The 20,837-nt window shown below is 43.4% G+C and overlaps 1 protein-coding gene across 5 annotated transcripts in view; it reads right to left on the bottom strand.

Moving 5' to 3' along the window:
- Window positions 1-20,837, bottom strand: part of SCUBE3 (signal peptide, CUB domain and EGF like domain containing 3) — a 3,541,316-nt gene that overhangs the window by 2,886,829 nt on the left and 633,650 nt on the right. The window lies entirely within an intron of this gene.

Here is a 20,837-nt window from a genome sequence, read left to right as displayed (position 1 = left end):
ATGAAATTATGAGAACATAACTGTCAAAAATAGATTAAGCAGAACACAAAATTAAAATCTCTACCTATAAAAACCTTTCAAAGTGCCTATAGGCATGGGCAGAATCAACGCTAGGGAGCCCAATACAGATGGTAAGAGACAGGGAAAACTATTTCTGGAATAGAAAGGTTTGCAATACCAGAGAATGCGTATACAACCCATCTCATGAGATGTGTTGGGAAAGGGGACAAAAGAAAAGATGGAATGGGATCCTGCAAGGTGCATTAAAGTTGCTGGCTAAGTAGACAGACAGACAGACAGATGAAGAGAGTCAAAAATGAGAAGTGCATAAGAAGACATGATGAATTTGCCTGGCTCTTTGGCACAGAGGATGAAACCCTGACTGTCACCTAGGTTTCATTAGTACCACCAGCACTGGAGGAGGCAGGCAGAAGTTGGGAGGAGGGAAGAAACATGGGATACTTGCCTTTCTTGGGAGCACACTGGGTAGGTATGATTTCTCTGGTTGACACTGGGGGAAATTATCTCCTGTGGTCTTCTGGGAGAGGCAAGGCTGCTTGAAGGGAACATCCTTTGAGAATCCTTTAAGTGACAGGAGGTCTTTTGTGGCCAATACATTACACGAATCCTCATTGATGCTTTGCTGCGTGTAAGCAGAGATAGAACTACATAAAGTAAGAAAAAAAAAAAAGACAGCAAATCATCCATGATGGCCGAGTGATGGCCCCTTCTGGTCAACCCTTACCCCAACGATGAGGCACAGATGGGTCAATTGTCAGGGAGAGAGCTGATAATCGATGGGCTGCAGGGAAAAGTGAGAATAAAAAAGGGTATGTTAACAAATTACCTGTTAATGGACAAGGGCTGTTTCAGAAAGTAGAAAGGGACAAGAGTAAGTGTGGAAAGTGAATGGGGGAGATGGATTAAAGAAACTCATGAGCAGAACTTTCCTGTATTAGAAAACTTGCAGAAATTAAGGCCAATTTGTGGGTATAAAGACTTTTAAAAATGAAGAATGTACAGGTACATGACATATGGAATGTAGTTGGGGAGACCAGTCAATATCGTATCCTGGTAGTGTGTCCTGCAGTGGAAAGACAGTGAAGTACAACACAGTGGCATTTAGGCAGAAAAGTAGCAATTAACACATTCTGGTGCGGAATTTCACACATCTAGCAGCCTACACACATCCCTGCATTCCACAGCATTTGATTTGAAAATTCAACTTAAAAAGCATTACAAATATATTTCATGAATAAAAGTTATTAAAACTGTACAAACAGCAATGTTATCAGCAGCAAGTATTCTTTACAGAGATAACAATCACTGCATCCATAATATTTCTATGAATACTATATTATAATGTACATACACCCATAATTATATTTTTTGCAAAACTTTTACAAACAAATGGTTGCATCTTTCAAATGGTACAACCTAAACATATATGGTTAGAACACTTTTGTTAAACGTTTACACGTTGGCAAGAAATTCTTCTCTTAGGGCATATTTATTGAGATTTTTACAGAAATGTGAAAACATATGCTTAATTGTGTAGTTAGCAATATAAATAACTCTCTCTCAAGATGCACAACTTACTGTGCAAATATCAGACTATTTTCTTTAGCAACATCTAATGTTGAACTCAGTGTCATGCAATAGTTTCTGAATCACTTGATGTTTGAACTTTGAAGTATCAAGTACAAATGGAAATATTGCCTATGTTCACCTTCACTGATAAATATCTTATAGGATCATAGGAAGTTACTAGGCTATTGGTCCTGAGGCCCTTAAAGCCTAGCCAAGAATTTAGACCATGTTCCAACAAGTCAGCATCCGATGCCCCTGTCCAGCAGGGACACAGGTGGAATCTCAGGGGTGTATTTTCTGTTCCCCATCCAGTTGTCCAGATTGCGCTTAAAAAGGGTTAATGAGGTACCCTGCTTGACATGGAGAGGGAGTCTATTCCACAGAAGGTGGAGTCTCTGGGAAAGAAATCTGCCTTACAACAAGACAAGATGTCACAGACCAGGTTGAGGTTGTGTGTGCGGGTTACTCGAGTGGCGCTTGACTTGCGGATATGAAGCAGTCCCATGAATGCAGGGACTGAGATTCCTTTGTACACCAGACAGCAGCCACCCACCTCTGAGGAGTCTGTATGAGACTGAGTAGAGGGAAACAGCAACAGCTTTTAGCCTATCTGTGTAGGGTAGATGTTTGAGGCTCTGGATTCTCCTGGTGAGGAACCTCTGTGGTCTCTCCAGCTGCTGCATGTATTTTGTGATCTACATGCCGAAAATGGTACTTAATAGTGGGACTTATAAGGGAAGAATACAGGCAGGTTATGACCTCCTTGTCCCTGGATAAGATACCCTTACTAATGAGGAGGGTCATGTAGAAAGCTTTCCATACAACAGCATGTAGCTTATAGAAGTTGTGTACTGTGATAAAAATGGAGACTGACAATGAAATTTCCTGTCTCCCACCACAACATTTCACACAGAATCTCTCAAAAGCATGTACGCCTGTCAGTTATAAAAATGTGAGCATAAATATTGAAAATAAGTGGCAATATGTGATTAATTTCTCTACTGCAGGACATTGCAGATTAACCATATTTGTATCATTTTGTTAATAACTCCTTGTCCTTTTGAATACTGCCTATTACCTGATAAGTTGCTTAAGTAAAAAAGCGACACCCAAAATAGGTTTGGAAGCCTAAGGAGCTATGGGTGTTATTTGGAAGTATACGAAATAGGTGGTCTAGGCTTGAATGAATTCAGCTGATGATGCAAATACCAGAATGGGAGAGAGATGCTCTAAGCAGCAGCTTTTAGTAGTAACAACTGATGTCCTTACATTCACCACTGCAGTATTCATCACGTATGGGATTTCCTGCCATGGAAGGCCGGCATCTGGCCAGTCTACCAAAGCCTACTGTTGCTTTAAGGTATGCTGAATGTCACCCAAACGTTCCTCGTGTAGCTTATGACATAAAGGTGATTGTTCAGGTGTACCATCCTCAGAACTTCTTTGTTGCCAGTCCGCATGCTGTTTCTAACTGGTTTGTTTGCTTACATCCGTTTTCTGACATTTTTAGTACATTTTTGTATTCCAGTGATGAAGTCCTCACCATTGCAGATAAGTACCCAGTTGGGGTTTTGTTCTTTCAAACTCTTCTACCCCAGTCTCCACTACAGCCAGGAGTTTCTGATGGCTCTAGGTTTCATGGCTTCCACCATTCCGATGCTCCCTATGGCCAAACTCCACATGAGGATGTTCCAGTGGTTTCCAAAGTCAGTGTGGCTTCAACATGTGCAACCTCTAGACCTTTCAGTTCCTTTTCTTCCTTGTCTCAAGAAGGAACTTCTCTGATGGATTCAGCAGTTGTCTCTGAATCCAGGGCTCCCTTTTCATCCCCTTCTTCCCTCTCCGGATCTGTTCATACACACTTCAGATGTGGGATGGGGAGCAACTTCTGGCTCCCTGAAGGTACAGGGAGTGTAGTCACCTCGTTAGCAGTAGGAGCAAAGTAACTCAAATAGATGAAAGCTCTTATGCTGGCCCTTCAGGCCTTTCATCCTCTTTTCTCTCTGGGGCCTCTCAAGGTATTCACAGACAATACCACAGTTATGCGGTATATTAACAAACAGGGGGGAACAAGATCTTACATTCTTTGCCAATCCCATGAAAGGATGCTTCACAGGGATGTGTTTCTGGACACTGTTCACCAGTTGGGTACTCCTGAAGCAGATCTCTTTGCCTCCCTTTTGAACAATCAGCTCCCTCTGTTTTGTGCCAGAGTCCCAGGTCCTCTGGTGTGGAAGATGGACGCCCTCCATTTTCTTGGAATGGGACGTTTCTTTATGCATTCCCTTCCCTTCCTCTCATTCCAAACGTCTTGCTCAAGATTCAACACGGTGCTCCCAAAATCTTGCCGGCGAATCCCTTTTGGCCATGACAGCACTGGTTCCCTCTACTTCTGCATCTAGCCAAGGGCAATCATCACAAGTTACCTCACAGGGTGGATTTATGCACACAGGACAAAGGATCTCTCATCCATCCCTATCTGTCCATGCTTTAGCTGACACTGTGGGTGATAGGGTCATAGACACCTTTTTTCTGAGGACATGCTGCAGGTGGCCAGGAAACCTACTACTAGGAAATCCTACTTATGTATATGGAAGGGGTTTTCTATTTGGTCTCTCTCGCTCACAACCTGGACCCACTTATTATGGATGTTCCGTTGGTTCTCTCTGATTTGCTTGTGTTGCTCAATACTGGTTTGGCCTATTCTTCTATTAAGGCCCACTTATCATCTTTTTCTGCTTGCCTGCCTTTAACGCCTCCTCTCGCTTCTAGATTTGATGCTAAGCAGTTTCTTAAAGGCGTCCTTAATATTAGAACTCCCAGGAAGTCTGTTCCTCCTCCTTGGGATCTTAATTTTGTTCTGGAGAAATTGACTCAGCCTCCTTTTCAGCCTGCTGTTTCAGCTTCCTTGCAAAATTGTTCTTGGAAGACAGTTCTTTTGTTAGCTCTTCCTTCTGCCAGACAGTTGTCCGAGTTGCAAGCCCTTATGGCTTGTCTGCCTTTTTTAATATCCCATGAGGACAGGGTGTCCTTGCATACCAATCCTTCTTTTATGCCTAAGGTGGTTAATGAATTGTCACTTAGTCTATTAATTTGCCTACTTTTTTCCCCTCTCCGAAATCTGACAGTGAGAGGGCGCTCCACACTTTGGATGTGCACAGACAGGTCAGACTTATTTGGATATGACTAAACCTATCACAAAATCTGATCAATTGTTTGTTTCCTTTCACTCTAGGTCTTCAGGATTAGCTGTTTCCAAGCAAACTATTTCTACTTGGACTTCAAAGGCTATTTCTTTTTGTTACACTTCTCATGGCAAGAGCCTTCCTTCTTCTGTAAAGGCTCATTATACTACAGCTGCGGCTTCTTCTGGTGCTTTTTTTTCAAGGGGTCAGACACAAATTCTATTCTTGAAGCAGCTACCTGGACTTCTGTGCAAACATTTACCAAACACTACAAGTTGGATGGTTATCTCCAGAGCTAGAGCTGGTTTTGCTAATGCCATTCTTCAAGACTTCTTAGAGGGCTCTACTGCTGCTTCTGCCTTCCAAGTTTTTTCTTGAGCTTTGGCACTCTCCCATACGTGACGAATACTGCAGCAGTAAATGTAAGGATACAGTACAGTTGTGTAAAATCTTACCATAACAGTACATGTCCTTGCCTTCATCGCTGCATTACTCACTCCCTCCTCTCCATCCCCCTCATCTTTTTCCTTCCTGCATTTGCAGGCTCTCTCTGGTTTTCCTTGGACTCCTGTTCCTACTGGGGCAATCAGTTCTGAGGATTGTATGCCTGAACATCACCTTTATGCCCTACGGTACTTGGAGACAAAAGAATATGCATAGCAAAACTGGTTAAGAACTTATAACAAACAAATTAGCAGAGGAAGTGATTGAAGTATGTTAAAAGAAGGTTTAAGGCTAATGAATATTAAAAAATTAAACGTGAAAGTAAATGTAACACTAATGGATACAAAGCAAGCAGCACTTAGCAGGATGTGAGAGATGAAAAGATGAACGATGGATGAATATAAAACTGCGTGAAAACAATAAAAAGAAAAATGAAAGGGCAAAAAAATATGCTTAAATACTGTATCTAGCATCACAATTATCACTGCTATTTTGCTGAGTTAATTCTCCTGACCATGTACTTATATGCTACAGCCTGATTCATACTGCAGCCATGCTACAGTTCTGAAACTCGCTGGGACATTGAGGAGAATTTCAGGTTGGCTTTCCTTAAAGTCAGGTAAGGTAAAGCCAGACATGAAGGAGAACATAACTGGCATCTCATATTATGACTAGGTACATGAAAAAGTTACTCATTGTACAGAGCGCAGATGTCCGAGTGGTGCACTTCTCTCGGAGCTCCACATCTCACAAAGTACAGTTTTGTACCTACCATAAATGTAGATGTTCGAAGATCCACATTGCTGCAGTCCTAACACTTGGGTAGTCCGCTGTCCCAGTCGGCCCGAATACCAAAGTATAAGGCTGACGTCGGTCAGGGCGCATTAGTCTGACGTCAGGACGTCAGGGTACAAATGCGCATGACCGACGTCATATCCTCAGTCTTTTCTTGCCCCAGATGTCAGAAGACCCTAAAAGATAAGGCCAAAACCAAAAACACCAAACACTCCTGTACCAAATATATATACAATTTACAAAGTACAACCCCACCCACACAACCACCCCTAAACACAGAGGGGAAGGAGGGAGGGTAAATTGGACTGCAGCAATGTGGATCTTGAACATCTACATTTATGGTAGGTACAAAACTGTACTATGTTTTTCATCCCACATTGCTGCAGTCCTAACACTTGGGTAGAATCCCAAAGCAGAGGTAAGGGAGGCTGGCAAATCATAAAGAAGCTGGAGCTGTCAACATGCCCTGCAAAATAGCCGTGGCAAAACCAGCCCTAGATTTAGAGTAGAGAGGAAGGTGGTAATGCTTAGAGAAAGTATGCACTGAACTCCAAGTAGCTGCCTCCAAAATATCCTTAGTTGCCACCCCCCTTAGAAAAGCTGTTGAAGTGGCAGTAGCCCTAGTGGAATGAGGCCTGATCCCAGCTGGAATCTCCTTGCCATGATGGGAATAACAAAATGCAATGCAAAACCCAATCCACTTAGAAATAGTTTGTTTTGACACAGGCTTGCCCTGAGAACTCAAAGCAAAAGAAACAAACAACTGCTGAGACTGCCTAAAATCCTTAGTCCTGCTTAAATAATAACGCAACTGCCTGTGTACATCTAAAGTGTGCAAAATCTTTTCCCCGTTATTTTGGGGATCTGCATAAAAAGTGGGCAAATGAATAGTTTGGTTTAAAGCCACACTAGAGACCACCTTAGGCATAAAGGAAGGATTAGTACGTAATGATACCCTATCCTTATGGAAAATCAAAAAGGCTCAACCGCCATAAGGGCCTGCAATTCAGAAACCCTTCTTGCAGAAGTAATGGCCAACAAAAAAGCAGTCTTCCATGACAAGTATTTCAATTCAGCAGTAGCCGCAGGCTCAAAAGGTTGTAGAGTAAGTTTCTCCAACACAAAATTGAGGTCCCAAGCAGGAGTAGGAGCTCTACGTGGGGTCTTATATTCTTTGCCCCTCTAAGAAATTGCTTAAACAAAGGATGAGAAAACAATGGTGGGTCACAATCATAGTGAGCTGAAATTGCTGCAGCATGAATCTTAATGGAAGAGAAAGACAAACCTTTGTCCAATAACTCAGTAAGATATTGAAGAGCCACACTCAAATTTGGCTCAGAAACATCCAAATCCTTTGCTGCACACCAAAATAAAAATCTCTTCCATTTTCCTGCGTACACTTTCCTTGTACTAGGTCTTCTGGCTTCCATAATCACATTCAAAACTTGTTGAGGAAGCTGAGACCTGCTATGGTTCAAAACAGAATATGCCAGGCTGTTAGATGAAGAGAGTGAAGCTTGACATTGAGTAGATGCCCGTCCTTCTGAGACAATAGGTGTGGAATCAAAGGTAAGGGCCATGGAGGCTTCCTTACCAGACTCCTCAGCAATGGGTACCAGTGCTGCCGAGGCCAATCTGGAGCTATTAAAATCATCCTTGGCTTGTCCTGTCTGACCTTTAGGAGTACCTTTGGGAGGAGAGGCAGAGGTGGAAAGGCATACACATGAAGATTTTCCCAACTGAAAGAAAGAGCATCCACTTTCCAGGCTGTGTGATGAAACCTTTTCATGCAAAACTTTGGCAGCTGGTGGTTTAGTGGAGAAGCGAACAGATCTATGTCTGGAGTTCCCCAGGACACTGTCAATGTCTGAAATACATGAAGATCCAGTTTCCACTCGTGGGGATCCATGATTTGCCTGCTTAACACATCTGCTAAGGAGTTCTGTGCTCCTGGCAGAAACCTTGCTTGAAGATTCAGTTGCAAGCTTAACGCAGTCTCCCACAAAATCATTGCTTGCCTGCATAGAGGATAAGAATGTGTTCCCCCTTGTTTGTTGATGTACCACATGGCAGTTGTGTTGTCTGTTAGAATCAACACCTGCCCTGGAAGAAGTAAATCCTTGAAAGCCAGTAATGCAAACTGGACTGCTAACATCTCCTTCATGTTGATATGTAGATGCTGCAGTCTGGCAGGCCACTTGTCTTGTATCCACTTTCCATTCAGATGAGCTCCCCAAGCTGTGTCTGAGGCATCTGTCGTTAGAATCTGACTCGCCTCTGGCCGGGTCACAGAGAGTCCCTTGTTTAGGTGACATTCCTGAGCCCACCACAAAAATTCCTTTTGAATGCAAGGTATTATTTGAATGACAGTGTCCAAATCCTGGCAGTGCTGTGTCCATACATTTTTGAGATACCATTGTAGCTTCCTCATATGCAGTTTGGCATTGGGAAGTACCAGAATACAAGATGCCATGAACCCTAAGGCTTGAAGGACTGTCCTTGCAGTCAGCCCGGACTGATGAGATAGTTGATGGAAGTAAAGAGAAAGATTCTTTTGTTTGTCCGGGGTTAAAAAGGCCATCTGGGATGCTGTATTCAGTCTCACGCCCAGAAAGCACATGTTTTGAGAGGGTACTAGACTGGACTTTATTTCGTTCACAGAATACCCTAGGCATCTTAGCACTGCTATCACATATTCCAAATGCTGAAGAAGCACGTCCTTTCCTTGAGCCAGAAGCAGGCAGTCGTCCAAATAAGGATAGATTTGTATTCCTTTTAGCCTGAAGAAAGCTATCACTGGAGCCAGAACCTTTGTGAATACTCTGGGCGCAGTAGATAAGCCAAAGGGCAATGCAGAGAACTGATCATGAGAATTCCCAGCTCGAAAACGCAGATACTTCCTGCAAATTAGTTTGATAGGAACATGAAGGTAAGCTTCCTTGAGATCCAAAGTTACCATCCAGTGATCTTTGCCCAGCATAGGTAAAAGCTGTTGTAACGTCAACATTTTGAACTTGGGAATGTCCAGATAAGTGTTGAGGATAGACAGATCCAAAATTGGTCTCCACGTGTTCCCCTTTTTTGGTACTAGGAACAGGCGAGAATAAAATCCTAGGCCCCTTTCTGGCACAGGAACCGGCTGAATGGCCCCTATTTGGAGCAACAGAGAAATTTGCCTGTGAGCCTCTTTCCTTTGTTGAGGAGGAATGTCTGGCATGCCTTTGAAAGGAGGCAAGGTATGGAAATAAAACCTGTAACCGTGGTGAATGATATCCAATACCCATCTGTCTTGGGTAATTAAACTCCAGTTTTCTTTGAAGAGTGCCAACCTTCCTCCCAAAGGTGCTGCCAGATGAGAAGATTCTGGCAGCTGAAAAGGCAGGTCATTGGGTCTGTTTACGAAAGGACTGACCCCTGCCCTCACCAGAAGACTGAGCAGGTGAACTCCCTGTTCTAGGCCTAAAAGAACTTTGAGCTCTGCCCCTACCACGTCTAGACCTACCCCTAGACTGGGAATCATAAGCAGGATATGTCCACCCCTTCTTAGGCCAATTTCTACTAAACTTCGGAGGCTGAACCTGCAAAAAATCTTTAACAGTCTGCATAGACTTAGCCTTGTCTTCCATTTTCTTTAGAACTGCTTCCACAGGCGAACCAAACAACACATCAGATTGTAAAGGAGCATCTAAAATCCTTGTCTTCACATGCTCAGCTAAATTCTGATCCCTCAGCCAGGCGTGCCTGCGAAGAACCGAACCAGTGGCAGCCACCCTCGAAGAGGCCTGCACAGCATCAAAACCACATTGCAAAGAATGCTTACCCACCTGTTCAGAAACATGAACTAAATCCTGCAACTCTTTACACTCAATACCTTCCGCCAAAGCATCTACCTTAGACTTTAATTGTGAAAGGAGATAATTTTGATATTTCAACATGTGAAACTGGCAATTCAAAGCTCTCATGGCCAAAGTGGAAGAAGTATACACTTTCTTTCCCCATCTATCCAAAGCCCTTGCCTCTTTATCCGGAGGAACAGGATTTTTAACAACAGAAGCCTTAACACCTTTAGGCCCCTGTGAAACAGTTTCTGGGTCTGCCCTAGGACTCGCTTCAGGCACCCTATAATATCTATCCGGTTTAACTGGAGCAGGAGGCAAAGAATCAGGGTTCAGAGAAGCCTCTGCAAAAACATCCTCCACCACATCTAGAACAGGAGGTATAGCTAAAGGCCTATGCTGGGGTAGAAACAAAAATTCCCTAAGCCTTTTCCTGGAATCAGAGAAATCCTGACCTTCCCATTTAAAATGCTCCCTCATGGAATGAAGAGTCTCTGAAAATGAAAAATCCTCAGGAGGAGAAGCAGAAGGAGTAGAATCATCCACATCAGAATCAGAGTAAGGGGAATACTCCTGCAAGTCTTCAGCCGAAGACTCAGAAGCATCCGAACACTGTTCAAAACTCCCAAGCTCAGGTTCCACCCTAGGCCTCTTATCAGGAGGGGGCATAGAACCTCTAATCATTGTAATCAAATCTTCTGCCATCTTAAGCATATGCTTCTTAGGTACAGACCCTGAAGAACTAGGGGTAACACCTGAAACAAAACCTGGCCTGCCCCTGGGAGAAGCCTTGGAAACAGCAGGGGAGGGCCTAACCACCTTAGGAAGGGAGGGAAGAACAGCTACCTGAGAAGCCCCTTCCGCCTGGCCTACCTCCTGAGAGGTCACATCTTGTAGTAATAAAGTCTCTCCCTGGGATTCCAAAGAAATTTCTGGCTGAACCTCTGGCTCCACCGAGCCCTCTAAAGAACCGGCGTCCGTGCGGACGGTTCTTCCAACCTAGGCTTTGCTGTTTTGTCCTTGCGCTTTTTGATCGAAGCAGGCCGGAGCATCCGACGGCATTTTATAATTACACCGCTTCCCAAAAACTAACCTGGCACAATCTAATCTTCTCTTTATCGTGCGTTTGTTAAATCTAGCACAAGAGCGACAGCCAACAACGTCGTGCTCAGGCCCTAAGCAAGGTATACACAAGGTATGGTAATCCCTATGAGGTATCTGTTTCCCACAAGAAATACAGTTATTCACTTTTTCTGACATCCGGTAAAATACTGAGGCAAGAAAAAAACAAAATATTCCCCAACGGGGTACTTAGCCAACTTGGATTCGGTCTGAAACTCCGACTTCGGAAAATCTCAGAATGCCAACCTGCACTTGCAAAACTGCTTCTGCATCGGACCATGCGGCAAAAAAGACTGAGGATATGACGTCGGTCATGCGCATTTGTACCCTGACGTCCTGACGTCAGACTAATGCGCCCTGACCGACGTCAGCCTTATACTTTGGTATTCGGGCCGACTGGGACAGCGGACTACCCAAGTGTTAGGACTGCAGCAATGTGGGATGAAGAACATCTACTCTGGCATCTAAGGCATGTTGTACAGAACTGGTTTTCTGAAATCTCAACATGTGTGCCTGGCAGCTAAGTGCCCTCAAAGCAATGGCAGAAGACACAAAGACGAACTTCCCATATTAATCCATAACCCTCAAATTCCATCTCTGGGGGATGGATCACAGGGCTTTGTAGGGGCTGGAACCCACTTCAGGACTTCTGCAGTTTCAACAGACACCACTGCAGAAGTCATCCTCCAGCATTTCTAGTTTTTGGGGTGTAGAAGAAACTTGTCCTGCTGTATCCAAGTCACGGACATCAGAATTCTAGGTAATTTCATGCCCCCCTGTGAGATAAGCACTACCATGTTGTAAACACGAGCTACCAACCAGGAAGTAAGTCAAAGGAAAAGACAAAGATTGGAATGACATTTGCAAAACTTTGCTGGAAGACAAGGAGGGTAACTGATAGCTCCCTTTTTCTTGCACCATTTTATGGATTTACCAATATGTAGGTATTTTGGGAAGAAACTTAGGAGTTTACCTTGCCTTCTTCATAGGTGTCTGGCTCAGGAGACTCCCATGGGGAACCTATGAGGTTCTCATGACACACCCTCATATTGTACTCTGTGAGAGGTGAGAAGAAGGCAGAGGACTATTTCACACACCATTCGGTGTTTCAGCCACACACCTTCATGTCTTCTGTGCTAGTGTTGTGAAGTACTGAGAGGGTCAGACACGGGTCAGAACTGGTTGGTAGATTAGCTGGCACTCAAGGGACACATCTATTGCAACAGCTATCAAAGGAAGCTCCTAAAAACCCCTGTCACCTGCATCAGCACCACTGTTACTCACACAAAGAACACGGAACTGACTGCACTGTCACTGGCAAAGCTTTGACACTGAGCCATGACATCAAGGGTCCCAGCTGATGCTGACAAAGATGCTTTCAGTTCCAAGGACTTAAAGGGTGAGAACTAAAACCTCAACACTGAAGTATTCAACTCTGACGAACTCAAACATGAACCCTCAAATCTGGGAAGGGAGCTGAAAAACCATCAGTGCCAAAAGCATCAATGCCAAATTCAAAAGCGTCAAATATGGCACTGATAGAACAGTAGCAAACCTCACTGGTATTGAAGCTAGCAGGGTGGTAGATAGCGTCACTGAAATTTGCAATATTGTGAATGATGTGAAGGTTAAAGAAGGGCAGTGACTCTGCCCTGCGTGGCCAAGAATGAGAAGGGAACAGGAATGATAGCAAAAATTAAAGTTACGTACTCACCATAACTATGCATCTGGTGTTGTCCATTTTCATTCTTCCTCAACATATGGGTACTGGATCCGACTCCGCCACATGCACTGGACTTTGGATCCAATTATCGAGCTCGTCCCTCTACCCATAATGCCCCAGTCAGCCAACAATACCTCAGACTGAGTTTGCTGCCTTAGAGATCCTAAGAGAGAGCAGGAAGAAGGAAAGAACAGCAAGCTGTGGCTCAAACCTGGAACAAAAGGTCCCACAATATCCACAAGGTCGCTCCAGAAGTTGAAAGGAAGGGGGAAGGAGGGTGGGGAGTTGAAGAATAAAAATGGACAGGTTCATAGGTTCATACTAGGCTATCTGCCCTGGGGCAATTATAAGCCTAGCCCGATTCTGTATGGCTTACGTCACCCCTTGATTTGAAAAGTTTGGGACAGACAGTTTCAAACTCACATACCTCCTACTCAAAGGTAGAAGTCCTACCACTAGACCAAAGAGGGACTCTAAACCAAAGAGGGACTCACAGATAAATAGCTATGGTGAGTACATAACTTTAATATCTAGTTGTCCTCCTTATTTTTCCTCAGTGTATGAGACAGAGTTCCCAGCTATGTGAATCTTGGGTGGCCCTCAGAAGAATACTCTGGAGAACTACCAAACCAAAAGCAGCTCTGCTCCTAGAGGTCAAATCTAGCTTGTAATGAGCAATAAAGGTATAAGCATTAGACTAAGTAGCTGCTGTACAAATGTCATCAATGGAACTTCTAGACCAGAAGGCAGAAAAAGTGGCAATGGATATAACTGAATGAGCATTAGGAGGCTTTGAAAGGGAGAGGCCTTGCTAAGTATATACAAAAGAAATGTAATTAGTAATCCACTTGGCCAGGGTAACTCTGGAAAGTGGTGATCCCAGTCTGTTCGGTGAGAATTTAACAGACCACTGTTCTGACTTCCTAAAATCTTTTGCCCTGTGTAGATAACAGTGTAGTTGCCTATGTACGTCTAAAAGATGCCGTATGTAGTCTCCCTTATTTGAAAAATTAAGGAAGAAGGCAGGCAAATTAACTGTTTGATTAATATTTGATTGAAGTCACTACATTTGGTAAGAAGGATGTACAGGTTCGTAAAGTAAATCTGTCTTTGTGAAAAAACAATGTAAGGGAATTTGGAAGATAGAACCTAGAGTTTAGAAATTCTCCTTGCAGATGTAATAGCTACTAGGAATGTTGTTTTCCAAGACAACATTTTTAAATCAGATTTGGCTGATTCAAAAGGTTATTGAGTCAACCCATGAAGTACAACTGTTAAATCCCAAGGAGGTAAATGTTCTTTCACTGGAGGCCTGAGTAAGAAGGTGCCTTTAGGAAGGCCTTGCACAGTTTGAAAAAAGCTAAACAGGAAGCTTTTTCTACTGAGTGAAATTAGATATGGCTGCTAATTGTACTTTGATTGTAGATAAATTAGCACCTTCCTGAAAAAACAGATACTAAAAACTCTAGAACCGAAAATATTGGAGCAGTGAAAGGGTCAATTTCCTTCTGAAGAGCCCAAATTGAAAATCATTTCCATTTACTCTTACAAATCTTCCTTGTAGAAGCTTTCTGGGAAGACATAAGTACTTGTTGGACGGGAAGGAAAGTCTGAGCTGTCTAGCTATCAATGGGATTTGAGAAACCATGTGCTTAGTTTGAGGACTGGAATATTGGGATGCTTCATCCCGGAGGGATTCGAGAGTAAGTCTGAACTTGGGTCCAGTATCTGTGAAGGATATCGAAGATGAGACCAAAGGACGGGGAAACACACTTGGCTAGGCCAAAAGAGGGCAAAGAAGATAACTGAGCTCTTCAACCAAAGAACTTTCTGTAAGACTTTTGGAATCAGAGGTAACGGGGATAAGCAAAATGGAAATTAGAGAGACAAACATGGACTAGAGCATCTCTTAGTGATTCCCTCTCAGGGGAGATTACAGCAAAGAACCTGCTGCACTTGTGGGGAAAGATATCACAGCACATTTGGCCCAGATGACGGAAAATCTTATCCCCAATTTATTGATAGAGAGATCACTTGTGAGGTATCAAAAGGGACATGCTGAGTTTGTCCGCTAGTATATTGGATTTCCTTGTTATGTGCATTGCCATAAGAAAGCAGTTGGAAAAGTTCGCCCACTGCCACACACGCACTGCTTCTTGACAATCGAGGTAAGATCGGGTTTCCCCTGTTTGTTGATGTAGCAGACCACAGACATGTTGTCAGTTTGTATTGCAATAGTCCACACAGGGGAAAACATTTTGAGAGGCCTGCAAGTAGGACCACTCTCATCTCTAGAACACTGATATGTGACCTGGTCTCTTGAAGAGATCACATGCCTTGAACCATCCATCCCAAGAAGTGCCCCCACCCCCACCCCAACTGGGAGCTGTTCATGGTTACCATGGCTACTGGAGCAGGCAGAACAAAGAGCCAGCCTAGGTAAGCTTCGTGCGACTGAATCCACCAACGAAGATGATCCTTGCATACTTGAGTGATGTTCATTGGAAAGGAAAGAGGGTGACGCAGAACATCTAGAGTCCATTGGAGAACACGCATATTGAAATGGGTCAGAGGGACTAAGGTTCTGGATGCTGCCATCAAACCTAGAGTATGAAGGGCAAGTCTGGCTGCAGGAGAAGGGTGAACAAGAATTTGATGTACCTGTATCTTGATTGTGTCTACACAATGTATAGGAAAGGGAGGCTATCTGAGTTACTGTGTTCAACTGAGCCCCTATGAACTCCGGGCTCTGCACTGACTGTAGATGAGATTTGGACATGTTGACTGAAATGCCTAGTCTTTGAGCAAATGGTCCCTCAACTGCTCTAAGGAATGCCTGGTTGGGACGGTGAAGAACCAGTCGTCTGGATATGGAAACATTTGGAATACCAGCAGTCTTACATGAGCTGACACCACTGCCATTCACTTGGTAAACACCCTGGGGGCAGTGGTGAGACCAAAGGGCAGGGTTCTTAACTGGTGGTGACTGGTCCTCAGCTGAAAGTGCCAAAATCTTCAGGATTGTCTGTTCATCTTGATGTGACAGTACACATCCTGAAGATTAATTGAGCATATCCAATCATTCTTGCGTAAAAAGGAACTTTGACTTCTTCACAATTAGTTTAGATTGCTTAGATTCAAAATTGGTCTCAGGTTGCATGTCTTTTTTGGCACTAAAAGAACCTTGAGTAAATCTCGAATTCTCTTTAGTCTGGTGGGACCTCTTGGATAACTCTCCTGTCTAGCAGCTTTCGAATCTCCTGAGCTGCATCTTCTGTCTGACTGGGTGACACATCAGGAAGCTTTCTTCTTTTGTTTGGGAGAATTTGGAAAAATGGTATGAAATAACCTCTGAATATTATTTGTATCATCCAAGAGTCTTTTGTTATAGAAGCCCAGGTGTCTGCATGCAAAGACAAGTGCCCCCTGATGGCCTCCAGAGGTGGGTAGTCAGACAACCCTTCAGGAACAATGAAAGGATCTGTCTGAAAAAGAATCTCAGAATCCCTGGTTTTGCGGGCCTCCCTGAACACAAAGATGGCATCTTCCATTTGAACTTTCCCCTCTGCCTCTGTAGAAGTTGTCCCAACATGAATCCTGGAAAGGTCCATGGTTTTACAGAACTACATTTTCTTGCCTCCTCTGATTCCAGGAAAAGGACCGGTGAGGAATAGAAAAGTGTATCCCTATGGCAGACAGGGGTCTTTCAATCCTGTTCACTGTGGGAAAGCATTTCTTTTACAGATGAGCCAAAGACATTCTATCAAAGGAAGCATTGATGAAAGAAGACTTAAAAGGCTCCGCAAAGTCGCATAACTCCATCCAGACATGCCTGCCAACATCTATGCCTGAACCAGCCACCTGAGAGGTACCCTCTGCAGCATGGGATATTAACCTCATGGATGCACTGGAAATGGACAAAAGAGTTGTTAGCTGAGAACAGGACATCTTGTAGTCCTCTACAGACATGGACTCCAAGGGATTTGGAGAGTTTCTTGATCAAATCCCTCTGTAATCCTGTCAGGTGTGCTAAATAATTCAGGGACCTCAAGGCAAAGGTCACTGAAGCAAATATGTGTTTTCCAAACCTATCCAACACCCTGGACTCTCTACTAGGGTGATTGACAGAGGAACTCTGCTCCTCTAGTTCCTTCTTTGTGGCTACAGTCACAACCATAGCATCAACAGGAACTCCTTTGTTCCAAAGTGGCTTGCCCTTCAGTGGTGTCAAAATGTTGTCTGGGCATTAGGGAATTGGTTCAACAGAGTCCAGATCCTTCCACGCCCAGCAGGAGATAAAATCAACAGGCTCACCCATCAGGGGAGTTACCCCAGACAGATGGGCTGGAAACAAAAACTTCCAGAAAAACTGACTCCTCTGGGGAAGGGGTTATTCTGAAGACCATCCACCTGTTTAAGAATTTCCAGGATACATCCAAATGGGGCATCATCCGAAGGAGGTCTGGGGGATCCTTCCCTTTTGTCGAAATCAGTATCCTTGGTGAGATATTCTATTGGGAAATGTGCATGTCTCCTTCAGTGGAATGATCAGGAGAGGTATCTGAAGAGAGTGGATGTTCCTCAATGGAAACTTTCTGGATGCTAGATGGCAACGGCTGTCCCTATTGAGTAGGACTGATAGGCTCAGACCTCAGATCCAAATGTGGAATTGATGTAAGACCCAAGGATAAAAGACAATCAAATCTATCAGTCGAGAGAAAGTCCTCTCCACTACCTTGAAGGCTGAGGGACAGGGACAATTGTGGCTGGCTGCACTGGAGCTGGAAACATCAGAGATGCCTCGAGGAAGGAGTTGGACCAGAGCTGTTTAATGCCAAGGCTCCAAGGGGCAAAGATGTTTCTGATAAGATCAAAGTGGATCCCAACACCCCAGACCTGCCACCAATGCTTTGGCTCCAAGACTCATCAAAATCCAAGGGAAATAAGAGTGGAATTAGTCAGGGAGAGTATTGGAGTTGAAGACCTAGTTGACTGACACCAACAGTCTCAGGGCTCCTGGATCCAAGGGCTCCAAAATCAGGGGATGGATCAGAAAAGGAGATATCACAATGTGAGAAGTGGATGGGAGGTTTGTGGATCCAATGGAAGACAGAGCCAGAATAACCCCTATCTGAATCTGAGCTCTGGGGAATTTCCTCACCATCCTAAATACTTCTGCCTCAGAATGATGTGTGGAGTACCTGATGGGCGATGAAGATGAATGTGGCCTAGATTCTCTCCTCGGTGTCATTTGGAGAAATGGAGCCAAGGAGATACTGATTTGACTGTAAACCTAGGTGAGCAGGTTCGAGAAGACTTGGTCAGCATAACAGTCAGATCCAATGATTTTGGATCTGAATGCGGTCTTTTAGGATCCCAAGACATCAGATCCAATGTCTTCTGTATATTTTGTGGCAGCTCCAAAGAAGCCACGGTCAAAGTTGAAGCTTTAGGAGAATGGGTGGGAGATCTTTTACAAGACTCCTTAGTCTCTGATAAAGATTTTGTTTTACTGGGGGGTTTGAGCCCCTGAGTAAGGAGATTAAGGAATAGGCAGCATCGCTTTAAGGACTAACTTATTACATCTGTCAGAAAGTGCACTACAGTTAAACCTCACACAAATGGAGCAGTGGGTATTAAGGTGTGCTTCTCCTAGGCAGTAAATGCACTCCCTGTGGGCATCAGAATTAGAATGAATTAGGAATTTTGTGCCCACAGGAAGTGTACTTTGTAAAGCCAGTTGCTTTCTCATAATAAGTTAAGAGTTTTCAAAAACAGCTGTTACTCACAAGTCAATATAATAACCCAAATTCAGCTCTTTGAGCAGGATCTGTGTCCATGCAAGATGGAGGCAAACAAGATCTGGGGTATTGCTGATGGACTGGGGCTTTATGGACAGAGGGAGGAGCTTGAGAGTTGGATCCAAAGTATTGTGCATAGGACTGAGCCAGATCAAAGGTCGGATCCAGTACCCATACACTGAGAAAGAATGAAAAGGATAACATCAGATTCCATGTTTTTGTGCCTGTAGCATGGCCTTCCATGGCTTTTAGCAATCGAAGTCCAATGAAACAGATTTACGGGTAGAAAGAGAATGAATAAATTTAACAGAAGCTGGCCTAGACAGGGATCTGATTGGAATGTCTAATTCTGGTAGAAAGGATAATCTCTCCCCCCCCCCTTCCCCTCAGAAGATTCCAATCTGGAGAGTCTGAAAGAATGGATTTCAACATGATACATGGGCAGTTTTGTAACCCTTTTTTTCACAGAGGAATCCCCATTCTCCCTGAGAAGAATCTTGGGGGAGGGAGAGACACTCTAGTGGTAGACCCATCATGCTTTTTGGAGAATTTGTCATTGGACTTTGCCTTAGAATTTCCACAACAGAAATCTCTACCCTGGGAAAGTAAACATGGACATTCACTATTTATTTATTTATTTGCCATTTGTTAACTGGGTTAGTCTGGCTGGGCAGATGCTCTTTTTCAGCAGAGACCCAAGGAGAAAAGCTCCAGATACAATGTTTACAGAAGATACAAAAACAAGCTTACAGTTGCAACAGAGTTTACAGTTGGATACAAAATGATTACAGTTGCATATAAAGTTTAGCATAGGCATCAAACCATAACTAACTTGTTTTATGTTTTGTCAGTTGTCTTCTCAAAGTTCCAATATATGTAAAAGCCATTTTGCAGATAACCAGCACATAAATGTGACATGCCTGTCTTGCAGGAGAATTTTAGTACAGTAAGAGTCACTCTGTGGAACTTGCCTCCTCTGCATTTATTCAACAGTAAACCAAATAGAAGAAATACAGGAAAATATCAAAATGAGTATTATAATCTAAAATAATTAAAGAACAATTCAAACGTTAACCAAACAAAAAATCCAAGCTAAATAAGGCAGTGTGTGGACAAGATGCAGCCTACGGGAGGAATGCCAAGTCTCAACAAATAACTTTTTCACCAGAAAAAAATCTGGATATCTTGCACCAAATGCTATTAGTAGAGACATAACACTGAAGAAAGTAGGGACAACACAAGCCTGGAAAAAATGAACTGCACCAAGACAATAGAATAAGCAAGCAAAGCCTGAAGCCATTAAGAACCTTGTTATTTTCAAACAGGGGTAAACTAGATCTGGAGAGTGAAGCCAGAGTTCAAGGCATAAGGGTAAAGGAGGAGTTAAAGTTTGGGAAGTTTAAAGCAGACTTGGAGGTGTTGCTATAGTTCTAGTGGTGAGGAAGATAAACCGGATCATGACAGATCAGAAGTTAGTGCCAGACAATAAAGCGCAAATGCCATCTGAGCAATGCAAGCACTGCAGATGTACTGCTGACAATCACCTGAACAGGTAAACCTCAGTCTTGCTTTCCCCCAGAATATTCCAATTTGTAGGGTCTGAAAGGACAGATTTCAACAACATGCATGGGCAGTTTGGTAACCCCTTTTTTCCACATAGGAATCCCCATTCTCCCTAAGAAGAATCTTGAGGGGGAGGGGCAGATACCCTAGTGGGAGACCTATCATGGTTTTTGGAGAATTTGTCATTGGATTCACTGGACTTTGTCTTATAAGTTCCACTTGAAAAATCTCTACCCTGGGTAAACCTTGGTCTTGCTTAGTATGCTCTAAGACATTAATAAGAAACACTGCCAGAAATGCAGGCCAAATCCTTGGAGACTGATGTTGTGCAGTGAAGTACTTCCTCCTGTACATAACACACTTTCATTCTATTTCCTTCCATTCCCTAAGAAGAAATCTGCAGTACATACACATTCCAATGGCTGTGCCTGGCTTAATGGTAATACAGCTCACAAAAATACTTATCATGCTTTTACATCTGCTCATCTATACAAACAAAGTCACTCCTTTACCCCCCACCCCCCGAGCATCTCCCAAATAAACAGACACTAGGCAAAGCCATTTATCAAGTTATAAAATTACAATATCCTGCTTCTGATACAGTACATATCACTTATTTCAGGACAGGATCATTTGATCATTTTGACAGTTTTATAATCCCAGCCAGTATTTCTGCTCTATATAAAATATATCCAGTCCTTTGTACAATGTTTCATACTCTCCTCACGAAAGACATGCAAAATTTGTTCTAATTTTACATTGTTCCTAAGTACCAAAA

The sequence above is a fragment of the Protopterus annectens genome, chromosome 7.part0, assembly GCF_019279795.1.
Source record: "Protopterus annectens isolate FY-2018-M chromosome 7.part0, PAN1.0, whole genome shotgun sequence".
Lineage (NCBI taxonomy): Eukaryota > Metazoa > Chordata > Ceratodontiformes > Protopteridae > Protopterus > Protopterus annectens.
The sequence above is the reverse complement of the archived record's forward strand: the minus strand, read 5'-3'. Positions and strand labels throughout refer to the sequence as shown.